The sequence below is a fragment of the Aegilops tauschii genome, chromosome 5 (assembly GCF_002575655.3).
Source record: "Aegilops tauschii subsp. strangulata cultivar AL8/78 chromosome 5, Aet v6.0, whole genome shotgun sequence".
Lineage (NCBI taxonomy): Eukaryota > Viridiplantae > Streptophyta > Magnoliopsida > Poales > Poaceae > Aegilops > Aegilops tauschii.
The window spans coordinates 31,517,136-31,526,854 of record NC_053039.3 but is presented as its reverse complement, the minus strand read 5'-3'; the positions used below and the strand labels follow the sequence as shown (position 1 = coordinate 31,526,854).

Sequence of the window (9,719 nt, the reverse complement as noted above, 5' to 3'; positions counted from 1 at the left end):
CCCACACCAACCAAAATGATCTGAACCCATTACAGTTCTTAGGTAGTTCAAAGGTAGTTCGTAGGTAGATCAGGGCATATTTGCATCAGACTGATCATTCCTAGGCCAATTATATATATATATATATATAGGCCTCATATATACTTACCATCCAGAGCTGCCACTTCACTCCTCCATCACAACTTCCTTTATCTTGTCCAGCTTTTCCTTGCACCCATGACCAACCTTCAGGAGCTCAGCAATGACATTCTCCAGCTTCTTCTTCTCTTCTTTAAGGAGGTCTTTCTCCACCTGTAGCTCCTTCATGGCCTTCCTTGTGTTTTGGATTATATCAGCTTGACTCTGAAGGATGCACCTTTGTTCTTTCTTGAGCTTAAGCTTCTCCATTTGAAGCTCAATCTTTGCCTGCTCCTCAAGTTTCTTCTTCTTCTCCTTCAGTTCATTGATTGCCTGGCTTGTGCAATCCATGTCATGAGATTTGATTCCATCCTGATAATCAAACAACTTGGACACATCATCCACCAGCTGGCTATATTGATTGGCCAGAGAATCAAGCTCCTTCTGCAGTTTTGCAACCTCTATCCCATGAGCCTCATTATCCCGGGCTCTACCAAGGTTCTGCTCATGATACATATCCCAGAGCTTGCTTAAGCACCTTTGCAGAATTGCAGGCCAGGGGCATCTACCTGAAAATCAATTTAAATTTACAGTGAACACCACAGTTAACAAGCAAATTCAGAATAACAAATCATAAACAATAATGATATAAATAGCTACACTAGCTAGTTAGTTCTATACTAAAAATACAATACATCAATATGTTTCATATGTTTCCAGTGCTCTTTACTACAAGTACAATATTCAAACATACCAATGTTTTCATACTTAAGGAAAATTCAGAAAAACAACAACTAAACACTCTGTTTCCACTACATAGTAGAAATTCAAGCTAATCAAATCCACACCAACTTGGTCCATTACCTCAGTAGCACATCCTATGAATCTCCTGCCAGTGTCAGTGCCTTCAAATGCCTCAAACTTGCCCGGCCTCTGCCTGTGCAGGATGCACCTTCTGTCAGATTCAGTCACAAGCCCACAGAAATTAGGGTCTATCACAGTGTCAGGAGTTTGCTGCAACAGCAAAAGCATATCTATATCAACAACAACTCACATATATCAACTTAAATGGAAAAATCTCAAATATCTTCAAACCCTAACCCTAGAACAGAACAGACAGGAGAGGGAGAGGATAGACTGAGCTGACTTACAAAGTACTCCATCTGCATGCTGCTGAACTCGCTCATGGACTCATCATCGTCGTCCGACGTCTCGTTGTTGTTCGGCCACGACGACATGGTCGCGACGTTGTCGGAGTGCGAGAAGAAGAAACAGAAGCAGAGGAGAGCAGAGAGGAGTGGAGTGAGCTCGGGGGAGAGTGAGAGAGCTGGTGGGGACGAGCGGCCCGGTCGGCCAGGTTATGACCTGGTCCGACCATGTGCGAGCTCTAACGGCCCCGCGCGCGCCGTTAGCCGTTAGGCGGGCCGCCAGCCTGGCACGTGGGCCACTCACGTCAGAATCACGGTTAAAACGGTCAAAACCACCATTCAGTCAACCTGGTATTTTTAGTCACGTGATTACATTTTTTTGGTAGTTTTCGGCCACTTTTAAAAAAGTGGTAGTTCTGTGGGACGCGAACCCCTAAACTGGTAGTTTTTTTTGTCAAACACTCACTACAATGCGTGTCGATGATTTCTGCCTAAGTAGCATCATCATTGTTTTACATGACTACGGCTCTGTTTGTTTGGGCTTTTGCTTCTGCTTTTACAGCTTTTTCACTTTTAATAAAAAGTCATAAAAGCTTCTAAATAGGCAGACAAACAGGGCCTAAGCTCGTCGGTGGAACAACTCTCCAGACAAGATTAATAAATTGGTGGTAGTTGGAGTCAAGTCGCTTAATTCTGTGTGCATGCATGCAGATCAGATCAGCATGGAGAATTGCTGCAGGTTGGCTTGGAATCATCAGCTTTGTCTGCAGATGATTTTGTGGTGTCCTCGTGGTGTCAATCTTCTCCTGATTCGTGGAGAATACGTACAACTGCCACCTCGTCTATAGAAGATAATATTCCTACCATGACTGATGACTGAACATTGAAAACCGGAAGTTGGTTGAGATCTCTGTCGGAATTGTACAATTAAAAATGTTTTTGTTGTTGTTGTTGCTGCTTTTGTGTTGCTGCTAATTTATGAATATCAATATCATCAATGGACCAGGTTGGACAGATGCAAGAATAATTGTACTATACGTATCTTATCTGAAATAATTGTGCAATTGAATGGTCGACTTATTTCTTGTGTTAGGAAAGAATGGTCCACATCGACCCAGCACAGCGGCAACGGGTTGTCGGTCGCACACATGCTGACATGCCGTCGATCGTGTCCTAATCTAAGCAGCAGGCTAATCACCAGTGTATCTGAAAGAGAAGGCAACGAAGCTCTCCAAGGTACTAGCAATCTATTCTTTTTGGACCACAGATCAGCTCAGTTCCTTTCCGGTAGCAAGAGACCACACAGATCAGTTCTATTCTTTTTGGTTACCAACAAACCAAGATGATGAGTTTTCGGCTTGCAGTTGCAAGTTTGCTCTGCAAGTTGGTTGAGATCATCATTGTTCTAGATGACTTGTAAGCTCATGGAATGGCAGATGGAACATTCCATCGCTCCAAAAGCACCTATGACATGGCTGCCGCGTCACGAGAAAGAAGAATGATGCAGCTTCCAAAGGGGGCCTGCTAAGCTGCCATGTGTCCCTTCCTACCAATAGCAAAGTGCACACAAAGTCACAAACTTACTCGTCTGCAGCGACAAAAGCAAATTTGATTTGATTACCGAAACTGCCTCACATACGATCAATTTTATCATACGATGCGTACGATCATTCCAGCCCGTTTCCCTAGGTTTGGGCCCACCACATCAGATGAGTCTTTGTCGTACATAGATTGTACAGATTTTGATCGTACCTATAGCAGCTCTGTTTGATCACGGACCGACCGACCACTGCAGTGCTACAAGACCGCGGCCACATTCGATTATAGTAGCTGAGCTGAGGGCTGAGCTCCGGACATCAACGCCATGGCTTTCTTGCAGAGGATGTACAGGAGCAGGCGCAATGCCGCCGCCGTGACATCCTTCCTGCTGCTCCTGCTCGTCGTCGTATGCCTCTCCCTGCGCACGCGGCACGGCGGGGCCTTCGTCTTCGGCTCGGCCGGCGGAGCGCGGGAGCGGGGCAGCTGCGAGGCGGAGCTGCAGGCGCTGGATGGCCGCGCCGCGCGGTGCCGGTACCTCCGGTCGTCGTCCCACCCGCCGTGCGCGCCGACCGGGTACGTCGACTACCTCGCGCTCTTCTACTGCGCGTGCGGGGAGGAGGAGGGGCTCTGGTGGTCGCCGCGATCGCGCTCTGGCTGCTCCTGCTCTTCTACCTCCTCGGCGACACCGCGTCCGAGTACTTCTGCGCCTCGCTCGAGGGCCTCTCCGCGGCGCTCCGCCAGCCGCCCGCCGTGGCTGGGGTCACGCTGCTCTCGCTCGGCAACGGCGCGCCCGACGTGCTCTCCAGCGTCGTGGCGTTCGCGTCCGACGGCGGCGAGGCGGGGGACGTGGGGCTCAGCGGCGCGCTCGGCGGCGCGCTGTTCGTGTCCACCGTCGTCGCCGGCGTGGTCGCCATCGTCGCCGCTCGCAGCAGTGGCGCCGTCATTGAGCGGCGCGGGTTCGTGCGCGACGTGTGCTTTCTTCTCGTCGCGCTCTGCTACCTCCTCGCCGCGCTGGTCGCCGGCACGGTCACCGTCTGGGCGGCTGCGTGCTTCCTCTCCCTCTACGCCGCCTACGTACGTCCTCCTCGTCTCGACATCGCACTGCTGCTCCGTCGCCGCCGATGACGGCAGCACCAACACAAGTAAAAAGCCTTCCGATGACCTCGCCGCCCCGCTCCTCCTCCCGGTCGTCGTCTCCTCGAAGCAGCCACCAAGAACCTTCGCCTGCGGCCTCTTGGCCGCGCTCCACGCGCCGCTCTACCTCCCGCGCCGCCTAACCATCCCGGACATCGCCGGGCACCGCTGGTCCAGGCCCAATGCGTATGCCATCACCTCAACGCTCCTCGGCCCTCTCCTCCTCGCCGCCGTCACCTCCCCGACCAGCCCCACCGTGCTACTCGCCGGCGCCCTCACCGGCACGCTCTTCGCCATCGCCGCGGCCGCGACCACGGACGCAGCGGCACCCCCACACGGCCGGTACGCCCGCCTCCTGTGGCTCACCGGCGGGTTCCTCATGTCCATCCTCTGGTCCTAGTCCTACCTCCTGGCCCGAGAGCTCGTGGCCCTCCTCGTCTCCACCGGCATTATCATCGGCGTCCCCGCGAGCGTGCTCGGGGTCACCGTGCTCGCATGGGGCAACTCCCTGGGCGACCTGGTCGCCGACGTGGCGATGGCGACGCAGGACGGCGCGGCGGGCGCCCAGACGGCCGTGGCGGGGTGCTACGCCGGGCCGGCGTTCAACACGGTGGTGGGCCTGGGGCTGTCGATGGCACTGGCGGCGGGGGCGCGGTACCCGGAGCCGTACAAGATCCCGGTGGATGCGGCGACGTACGTGACGGTGGCGTTCGCGTTCCTGGTGGCCGGGCTAGCGTGGGCGTTGGTGGTGCTGCCGGCGAGGGGGATGAGGCTGGACGCCACACTCGGTGCCGGGCTGCTCGCCGTGTACCTCTGCTTCATCGCCGTCCGGGTCGCCGACGCCGTCGGCGTCCTCAGCCTAGATTCTCTCCTACCAAGACAGTGATTGAGGAGTGTTGGATCTGATTTGATGGTGCAGCGGAAGATCGAACAAGATCCTGAGGCTATAGGACAACAAACACGAACAAATTGAAACCGGTGGTACTACGTAGGTTGGTGCGGAAGTGATTGATGCTGGCGCTTGGCTGCTTCTTACACACACTCGTGAATCACTTCAGTTGTGAGAGGGAAATGCATGTGCATGCATGCATGTGAATATGTAAAGCCAGAAAACAAAGTCATTCTGTGTTATCTGTTGTAAATTAAGTAGGAGCACGATATAGAAAAAAGGGATGAAGTACTTAGACGCGTATTTGGTGAACATGGGTGCGCGTGCACCCTTTATGAATATTAAATATAAAAAATGCTAGAAAAAATAAAAAAATGAATTTATTTAAATAATATAGTCAACATGTATACTGGCATATGAAGTTTCATGAAGTAATCACATCCGTGATAATTTGGGCAAAAATGACAAAATCGAAACTGTATTAAAAAACACTGTTGAATGAATAGTATGGTCGCATTTGTATTTTCTTCACTAAGAATACCATGGGTGTCAATGTATCATGAAACTTCACACGTGAGTAGAATGAACAACTAAGTTCTTACCGCGAAATTTCAGAATTTTTCTTATTTTTTTTCTACTATTTTTTATGTATTTACTATTCACGTGGGTGCGCGCGCATCATGTTCACCTTTGTATTTTCGATGAAGTACTTCTCTATAATTGTTATTTGGTATGTAATGTACAAGTACATATGAGTAAATGCTTTAATTCACGGAAACTCTCTCAATCAATTGAGGTCACTAATTTGAGACTTGATCCATGATTTTGACTTGATCAACGCGCTGTGTTCTGTGGAATTATCTGCTGACGGGTGGGCTTGTTGGTAGGTGGTTGTATGGTGAAGGGATATGAGTTGATTCAGGGCAACAATTTCAAGAGCGCATATCACTCTGGAGTTTGTTTTGCTTCTTTCTCCACTGGTCAGTCCGTGTTGACCACGTATCGCACGCCTCGGCCTAGGGGCCATCAATCGGCCATGTTTCCTGTCGTGTTGTGTCTCTAGGGGCACGAGATTCTTTTACTGTTGTGCTGGATGTGTGGATACAGAAAAAACTGTGCGGAGGTGAAGAGGGAAAAATTGGAGGTGCTTGGACGCAGAAGTGGCTTCACGAGATCTCAGTTGCTAGGAGTAGTCGGCTTGAGGGAAGTTTGGCGTTTTTCCCGGTTGGGCGATCGACGGCTGCGAGCACACTGCTAGGAGCAGCGTCTTTCCCAGCTGGTCATTCGGCGACTGGACGTTCGACGGTTGCAACCTCGCTTGTTGGGACCTGTCTTTTTCGGCTGTGTATTAGGTGGTTGAGACCTCATCGGCTGGGACTAGTGTTTTTTCCTTTCTGTGTTCTTTGTTTTTTCAGGGGTGTCGGTCTTCTCACTTTCCTTTGAGTATCTAGATTTTTTCGTGTTGCCTTCTTCCTGCATTTGATTGTATGGCTCTTATCAATTGTTGTTTTAGAGTGTGTTAGTACATTAGAGTGGCTTGTTGTTCACAAGCTTCATGTTTTTAATTGGTTGCCGCGTGTTTCTTTTATCGTGAACCGCCGATGCTTGCTCTCGGCGGTCGTCCGCTTGTGGGCAACCTTTGCTTGTCTGCGTGGATTTGTGGTCCATGGTGTTTTCTTTGTTGTTTTGCCATGGCATGGGTGTTGGAAATATGCTCTAGAGGCAATAATAAAGTGGTTATTATTATATTTTCTTGTTCGTGATAATCGTTTATTATTCATGTTGTAATTGTATTGAAACTCAATTACATGTGTGGATACATAGACAACAACATGTCCCTAGTAAGCCTCTACCGGATTAGCTCGTTGATCAAAGATGGCTATAGTTTTCTGGCCATAGACATGAGTTGTCATTTGATAACGGGATCACATCATTAGGAAAATGATGTGATGGACAAGACCCAAACTATGAACGTAGCATATGATCGTATCAAGTTTATTGCTACCCTTTTCTGCATGTCAAGTATCTGTTCCTATGACCATGAGATCATGCAACTCACTCACATCGGAGGAGTACCTTGTGTGTATCAAAGGTCGCAACGTAACTGAGTGACTATAAAGATGCTCTACAGGTATATCCGAGGGTGTCTGTTGAGTTGCCATGGATCGAGACTGGGATTTGTCACTCTGTATGACGGAGAGGTATTTCGGGGCCCACTCGGTAATACATCATCACAATGAGCTTGCAAGCAATGTGACTAAGGAGTTAGCCACCAGATCTTGTATTATGGAACGAGTAAAGAGACTTGCCGGTAACGAGATTGAACTAGGTATGGAGATACCGATGACCGAATCTCGGGCAAGTAACATACCGATGGACAAAGGGAACAACATACGAGATTAGCTGAATCCTTGACATCGTGGTTCAACCGATAAAGATCTTCGTTGAATATGTAGAAACCAATATGGGCATCCATGTCCGGCTATTGGTTATTGACCGGAGAGGAGTCTCGGTCATGTCTGCATATTCCCAAACCCGTAGGGTCGGACGCTTAACGTTCGGTAGCGCTAGGGTAGTATTGAGATATTACAAACACTCATGATCACTTCAGTTGTGAGAGGGCAATGCATGTGCATGCATGCATGTGGATATGTAAAGCCAGAAAAAAAAAGTCATTATGTGTTATCGGTTGTAAATTAAGTATGATATAGTAGGAAAAAGGGGATGATGTACTTGTCTATAATTGTTAATTGGCATGTAAAGTATAGGTACATATGAGTAAATTCTTTAATTCACTAAACTCCGTAGGGGTGGAAGCTCTCTCAATCAACTGAGGTGTCTAATTTGAGACTTGGCCCAAGATTTTGACTTGATCAACGCGTTGTGTTGTATGGAGTTATCTGCTGATGGGTGGGATTGTTGGTAGGTGGTTGTATGGTGGAGCGATATGAGTCGATTCAGGGGCAACAATTTCAAGAGCGCATAACACTCTGGAATTTGTTTTGCTTCTTTCTCCACTTGTTAGTCGGTGTTGACCACGTATCGCATGCCTCGGCCCAAGGGCCGTCAATCGGACATGTGTTCCTGTCGTGTTGCATCTATAGGGACACGAGATTCTTTTACTGTTGCGCTCGTTGTGTGGATACAGAAAAGACCGCGCGGAGGTGAAGAGGGAAAAATTAGAGGTGCTTGGGCGCAGAAGGGGCTTGACGAGATCTTGGTTGCTAGGAGTAGGCGGCTTGAGGGAAGTTTAACGTTTTTCCCGGTTGGGCGTTTGACGGCTGTGAGCACGTTGCTAGGAGCAGCGTCTTTCCCAGCCGGTCATTCGGCGGCTGCAACCTTGCTTGCTGGGACCTATATTTTTTGGCTGGGTATTAGGTGGTTGAGACCTCATCGGCCAGGACTAGTATTTTTTCCTTTCTTTGTTCTTTGTTTTTCCAGGGGTGTCGGTCTTCTCACTTTCCTTTGAGTATCTAGATTTTTTCGTGTTGCCTCCTCCTGCATTTGATTGTATGGCTCTTATCAATTGTTGTTTTAGAGTGTGTTAGTACATTAGAGTGGCTTGTTGTTCACAGGCTTCATGAGTTTGGTCTGGACTGATGTTTGATGTTTTCTTAATTTTTTGTCGCGTGTTTCTTTTATCGTGAACCGTTGATGCTTTCTCTTATGACGGTCGTCCGCTAGTGGGCAACCTTTGCTTGTCTGCATGGATTGGTTGTCAATGGTGTTTTCTTGGTTGTTTTGCCATGGCATGGAAGAGAAACCCTTGTTTTTATCTCTGATTTTGGGTTGTTGTGTAGTATTTTGTTGTGCTTTTGTTTTGTAATGATCATCTGTAGTTTCTCCGTGGTTATATGATGAAGTATTATCGCCATCGATACTATCATAGTAGGGGTTTGCCAAACCATTTTTACATGTTGTTGATGTTCAACTTAGCAAGCCAAAGTTGATGTATGTCTGTGTGTTGAGTGCGATAGGTTGTCCTAGCGTATACATACAAGGATGCTGCAGTCAATCTATGAAAGCAGCACAGCAAAGCGCACAAAAGTGCTTCTAGTATATGATCATTTCCAACCCAGCCATCTAGGATGAATTACCACCTGTTTAGGACTCAGTGGACCGAGAACTTGGTAGAACCAACTCCCAGGCCTCCACAAAACCTCTTTACTTAATCGGAACAACATGCGGACGTCGTTGGCCAAGACTTGAGAAAATATCAAGTCATTGAGAACTAACAATTAATCCATGATAAGTTATAGTAACATGACGTCAAAAAAATTCTTTAGATTACATACCATACATTATCTTGTTTTATCATTGTTTTCCAAAAAGGTTATGAACCTCTTCGGCATGTACATGTACAATTTGACAATTTGTACATACATATGTGTTTATGTGTGCCTTTTATTTCTATTTATCTTAAATTCTTAAAGACAATAGTTATAATTTACAAAATACCATAATCATAGAATTTTTCTCAGTACACGTGTGGTTGCTACTAATCGGATGCCCTAACCTCCCATATATCCGCCATCCGACCTGGTCCCCCATACCCAGTCCTTATGCCTGCGTTATCTGGTATCCCTCAAACCTAGCCCATATGCGCGCAGATTTGGGACCTCCTGGACATGTCCACCATGCCGGACCCACATCAAATCCCCTAAATCGACCTCCATCCTCGCCCAACCTACCATCTTCCTCCCTGTTCTGACCTCGTCCGCTCTGCCCTTTGCCCGTTCTGCTCCCCCACCATAGCTTTGTCGCCATCCATCTGGCCCTAACCCATAGAACCACCCCTCATCCGTCCAAGCGTCCTTCTTGCACCAAATACGACCGCCACCCTGGCGCGTCCTACTCCACCTGACATATACCTCGCATGTCAAGTGTTTGAC

General features: G+C 48.2%; 1 pseudogene; it reads left to right on the top strand.

Annotated features, from left to right (window-relative positions):
* Positions 1 to 3,067: 3,067 nt before the first annotated feature.
* On the top strand, positions 3,068 to 5,330 carry LOC109767669 (cation/calcium exchanger 1-like; annotated as a pseudogene).
* Positions 5,331 to 9,719: the final 4,389 nt, after the last annotated feature.